The sequence below is a fragment of the Helianthus annuus genome, chromosome 4 (assembly GCF_002127325.2).
Source record: "Helianthus annuus cultivar XRQ/B chromosome 4, HanXRQr2.0-SUNRISE, whole genome shotgun sequence".
Lineage (NCBI taxonomy): Eukaryota > Viridiplantae > Streptophyta > Magnoliopsida > Asterales > Asteraceae > Helianthus > Helianthus annuus.
This window is the reverse complement of record NC_035436.2, coordinates 39,799,341-39,804,965: the sequence shown is the minus strand read 5'-3', so window position 1 is coordinate 39,804,965 and position 5,625 is coordinate 39,799,341. Positions and strand designations below refer to the sequence as shown.

At 38.8% G+C, this 5,625-nt stretch overlaps 1 long non-coding RNA gene across 1 annotated transcript; it reads left to right on the top strand.

The window, feature by feature from the left end:
• Nucleotides 1–573: 573 nt before the first annotated feature.
• LOC110925799 lies at nt 574–2,089 on the top strand. The gene is made up of 2 exons (XR_004891703.1): nt 574–776; nt 1,756–2,089. It is a non-coding gene; the product is annotated as an uncharacterized LOC110925799 (long non-coding RNA).
• The last annotated feature ends 3,536 nt before the right edge of the window (nt 2,090–5,625 follow it).

Below are 5,625 nucleotides of genomic sequence, written 5' to 3'. Positions count from 1 at the left end.
TAATAATAATAATAATAATAATGATGATGACGACGACGACGACGTGGACGAGGACGACGAGACGACGACGACGACGAGACGACGAGGACGAGGACGAGGACGAGGACGAGGACGAGGACGAGGACGAGGACGGGGAAGAGGACGAGGACGAGGACGAGGACGAGGACGAGGACGAGGACGAGGACGAGGACGAGGACGATGGACGATGACGATGACGATGACGATGACGATGACGATGACGATGACGATGACGATGACGATGACGATGACGATGACGATGACGATGACGATGACGATGACGATGACGATGACGATGACGATGACGATGACGATGACGATGACGATGACGATGACGATGACGATGACGATGACGATGACGATGATGATGATGATGATGATGATGATGATGATGATGATGATGATAATAATAATAATAATAGTGATGATGATGATGTCAATCCGTGTGCACAATCTTGATTAAATCTGACCGTCCATATGCAATAGATCCAATGGCTCCTGTTTTATATGCTCCCCTAAAGCAAAAAGCGGGACATTTTCCTTCCTGCACATCTTCTTTCACTTTCCCCTTTTCACTTCTCAAACCTTTTCACTTCTAAAATTCATCTACCCGCTCAATTTCATTCCCCATTTCACCTCCTAAGTTTCTCCATTGTTAAAATAACATGCCCTAACAACCGCTGACCACACGCGAACAATCTGATTGGAATTTAACTCCGGCCACTGTCGAAGAAGCCCTAACTGCCATCTCGAAATCGGTAACTCTATTTTCTTTTTATGTCGTGTTAATAATTTTTCATCATACATCTCGCATTTTCTCTGTTAATGTTGTGTTTGGATTTGTTTTGGGTTGCTTCTCGGCTCTCTAAATCATCACAGAATTATATTGATATGGGTTTTGCGGATTAAAGAATGAAGAAATAAATGGGGTATAGGTACTGTACAGCCCACTCAAGGAGCAAAACTTTCATTTTTTATTAGGTTTGTTTTGTAAAATAATCATAATACTGGTAATGTGTTAGTAATAGAATGAGATATACCAATCGAAATATAGATGAACGAGGCTTGATTTTTTATTTAGTTTGTAATGGAACTTGATTTGTTATTTAGTTTGTAATGTAATGAGGCTTGAAATCCACTAAACTATACATCGTAGGTTGATTTGTTATTCAGTTTGTAGTGAGGCTTGAAAATTGGTTCCTTGTTTAGTTTGGCTGATTTTTTAGGCTTGAAAAGTGATGTTCATGATTCAAGGAGGAAAATGCTGTCTCATGAGCTATAAATAAGGCAAAAGATGGTTGGGATCCGCCATTTTCTATCCTTAAGCTATGACCGAACTGTGACACTAAATGGTGAGACATCGCTTCCACCTTAAGGATTGATCTTTACACTACTTTCTTATATTCGAAGACTACACCCATAGGCATACATATGTTAATGTTATGAGCTATAGAGGGCTGAAAATATGCATGTACATGTCTGGGAATACGCCCATATTGAGCTGCCATACATATGTTATGCGAAGACACTAATGCCACTTGCACAACGCACGTCATCGAAACCACTAGTTATATGAAATTGACATGGTAATAATTAATATTATTGGATATTTTGTAAAACAAGCGAAAAATCAATGACAATGAAATTCGGAAGGGCCCCAAATTGTCATTTTGCTTTAGGCCTCTAATACGCTTGAGCCATCCCTGATTATTACAAGTGATTTTTTCCATGGCATAGGTCAATGTGGATCACACGAAGCTCCAAAAAAGGGAATGTTCAAGTGAAAGCAAGTTGAGGAATATATTGCAAGGATCAGAGCATGTGCTTACCTATGGGGACAAGGGTGGTCATGTACCATGCAAGAAACATATTAATCAGTAGTAAATTTGTTCTATACATAGTATATACATTGGTTTTTGCAAGAGGCATGAAATCATAAAGGATCTGATGCAATTGGTTTAGAAATGCCTCATATTTCATAGATCACACTATTAGACACAATATATATTTCGATTTGTGTTATAAATTTGAATTTGAATAATTTAATAAATTTCAGAGGTTTAATTTGTTATTCTTGATCTGTTTTTAAATATATAAAACTGGAAACACAGAAATTTTTTTTTCTTTTTTAAATTTTTCATCACAAATGCGTAGGAAGTTGCAAAATGAATAACTATGTTTTTTTTAAATTTTATTTAATGTCGTCAGAAATGTGTAGGAAAGGATTGTCAGAAATGCATAGGAAAGGAGTGCTAGAAATGCGTCAGAAAGGAGAGTGTCGGAAATCCGTCCAAAAGGAGAGTGTTGGAAATGCGTCGGAAAATTGTGTGGAAATTGCGTAACAAAACTAAAAATAACAATTATATTATCATTAATAATAATAGTAATAATGTGTAGGAAATGCGTAGGAATTTCCGACACTAAATTTTGGTCAGAAATGCATCGTATGTTTCCTAGGAAATGCGTAACAAACCAGTTTCCGACGAGGGGTTTTCCTACATATACGTTTTATCAGAAATTCGTAAGAAATCGTGATTTGTGACGCATTTTCTACGAAAAACGGTGTAGAAAATTTTGGATTTTCTAGTAGTGTAAGAATCCCAAAGCATCTCTCAGGTGCTGTTTGTTTTTTCAAATGCAAAAGGTCTGTAGTCTGCGGACCACATCTGCAAACGTCTACACAAGAAAAGGTGGACCAAATGTCTGTGGAGTCTAATAAAAAGAGTGTTTGGTTATCAAAAACCCCACATACATCTGCAAACTTCTCTTCTCTTCTCTTCTCCCAACCCCACCCCTTTCTCCTTCAGATCTGCAAACCACACACCACCTCCACCAGCCCCATCAAACCTGCAAATCCACTCCATCTCCCACCACCACCACCACCACCAACACGACGTAGAGAGAGAAGGGTCGTTGAGAGAGAGGGAGCGGCTAGAGAGAGAAACAACGAAGTTGCAGATCGAAGTTGCAGGTCTGTTACGAAGTTGCAGGTCTGATAGAACATGGAATCGAATTTGATTTGTGTTGTGTTGAGACTAGGAGAGAGGGGTGAATAGAGGGTTGGAAAAAGGGATATCCGGTGAAGTTCCGGTGGGAGATTGAGGGTTTCCGGCGAGTGACGAGGTGGTGGAGGAGATGGGGTGGAGTAGAAGGGGTGAAGTAAGTGGGAGGAGAAGAAGAGGTATGCAGAGCCAAGAAGATGTTGAACTATGTCTGTATCAAACAGAGGTCTCGCAGACCTTTTTTAGTGAAAGCTCTTCGATAAAACAAACTGTCTTTAGACCTAAAGGTCTGCGCGCGGTCTGCACAGCGCAGACATAAGAGGTCAGGAAGTATTTCTAGCAAAAAAACAAACAGCATCTCAATGTCTTTCTGCGCAGACTCTTGAACGGATCACTAAAAGTCTTCACCACAATCGAATACCTAGGATAAATTCTGTCGCACAAATAGTATCCATGGGGGTAATAGTTTCCGTCTGCGTAGAAAGACGCTTTTGGAGCTCTACCAGAAATATAGTCCTCTAACAATGGAGATTGTTCAAAAACATTTATGTCATTGCCTAACCCGTGCATGCCAAAGTAAGCCGACCAAACCCAAAGGTCCTGTGAGGCAACCGCCAGAAGAATAACAATAGGTCCTCTTTGGTCACCCCGTGTGTGTTGGCCTTGCCATGCGGTCGGACAGTTATCCCAACGCAAATGCATACAATCCAAGCTCCCGATCATACCCGACAAACCATGCTCATTATAACGGACCTCATAAATCTTTTGAAGGTGGTATCAAGTGGGCGTTCTCAGATAACGCGCACCGTACAAATTTATAACACCTTTAACAAACGTATACAACAATAAGCTAAAAAAATAAAAGAATGCTTGTAATGTTTATAGTAAAGTATAGGAATGTACCGCGACAAAAATGCTCCAAGGTGTCTCGCGTTGTTTTCTCGGCCATTTTTAAATACTCGTCGTTGATGTCGATCGTGTTTCCGTAAGCAAGGACTCGTAGCGACGACGTACACTTTTGAATACCGGTGAATCTAAGAGTCCCTTTCGCATCCGCTCTTTGTCTAAAATAATCGAAGTTGTGTTCAAAGTCCTCGACGATGCGTAGAAACAAACGCTTACTCATCCGGAAATGACGCCTAAAAACTTCTGCGTTCGGATATGTTGGCGCTTCATCAAAATAATCTTTCATCAACCGATCGTTTGCCACACGTCGGTCTCGTTCAATATAATCTCTTGTTTTAATTTCACGTTCGGGCCGGCTATAATGCTTCATATATCGCACCGCTAGTTGACAAGCATTCATAACCGCCTCTTGCTCGACCTCCTCATCGGTGAATTAACCTTCATCTGCTAAAATCTCTCTATAGGAATAATTTGTGATGGACGAGGAACTAGAGGAATCCATTTTTTATAAAAGTGGTTTAATATTTGAGATTGTGTACGTTTTTGTTTGTAAAATTGGTGAGTAGAAGTGTGTATATGTATATAGGTGAGAAATGAAAAAAGGAAAAAAAATAAAATTTGACCATTGCTTTTTGACTGTTGCAAATGGTCTGATTGGCCAAAACAATGCCCCCATAGCGTGATTTAAACAACATTTTCAGCCAAACACGTCAGGGGGTGGATCCCCGGCGTGTTTGGGCATTTTCTGGCACAAAAAACGCCCCCTTGGGCATGACTACGAGTGGTCTTGTAATTATCACTGAATTGTCTCATTATTTAATATTTTACTCACCGTCATTAGCATAATCATAGACTTTTGGTTTTAACTTTCCTTATCGTTATCCTTTTACTTTTTGAATCTGGAGTTTAAAAATTAACTCCTGTCACTATCTTAAACAAGCAAGGATAACATTTTATTTTATTTTTTTAACTAAAAGGAGGGGCCAACTAGTCTCTAAAATACAAGAAAAAAACATTACCCGACTAATTTTCTAACACTAAAATCACACCAACGCTCTCGGTTAAGATTTTCGAACTTTGACCTATTTTTAATCCACAAAAACGATTCCTCTTTAATATCTTCGATCATTTTAAAAACTGTCTCCCAACCGCCTTCAAAAACTTTAATATCTCTGAACTTCCACTTTATAATATTTTTAGAGATTTTGTTGAAAATATTAATATAAACTAGCGAGATTCTAACGCGCTTCGCGGCGGGTGCCGCTATGGTACCAAACTGTATCGAAACCGACTGAACATCATCTATATTGGTATCTGTATTTATTTTTATTGATTTTGCTTTCGATAAACTGCCATTGTATCACTATCATACCATACCGTACAAACCGAACAACATCGGTACTTGTATATATTCATTCTTTTTACAGTTTTTTGTTTAATAGCGGATATCGTGCCGCTACCGTAGTGAACTAAGTGAACAACATTGGTTTGGGTAACACTAATTTTTTTTTTCATTTTTCTTTTGATAAACTAACATCATATTGCTGCCATACTGAACAACATGCATGCCAGTACTTGTATTCATTTTTGTGGTTTCCGGATTTCAAAAAAAAAAAACATTAATACAACTCTGTCTGCAACAATAAATGAATATCAGTACAAATATCTTGATAATCTAAACCGATTGATCCATCAATGT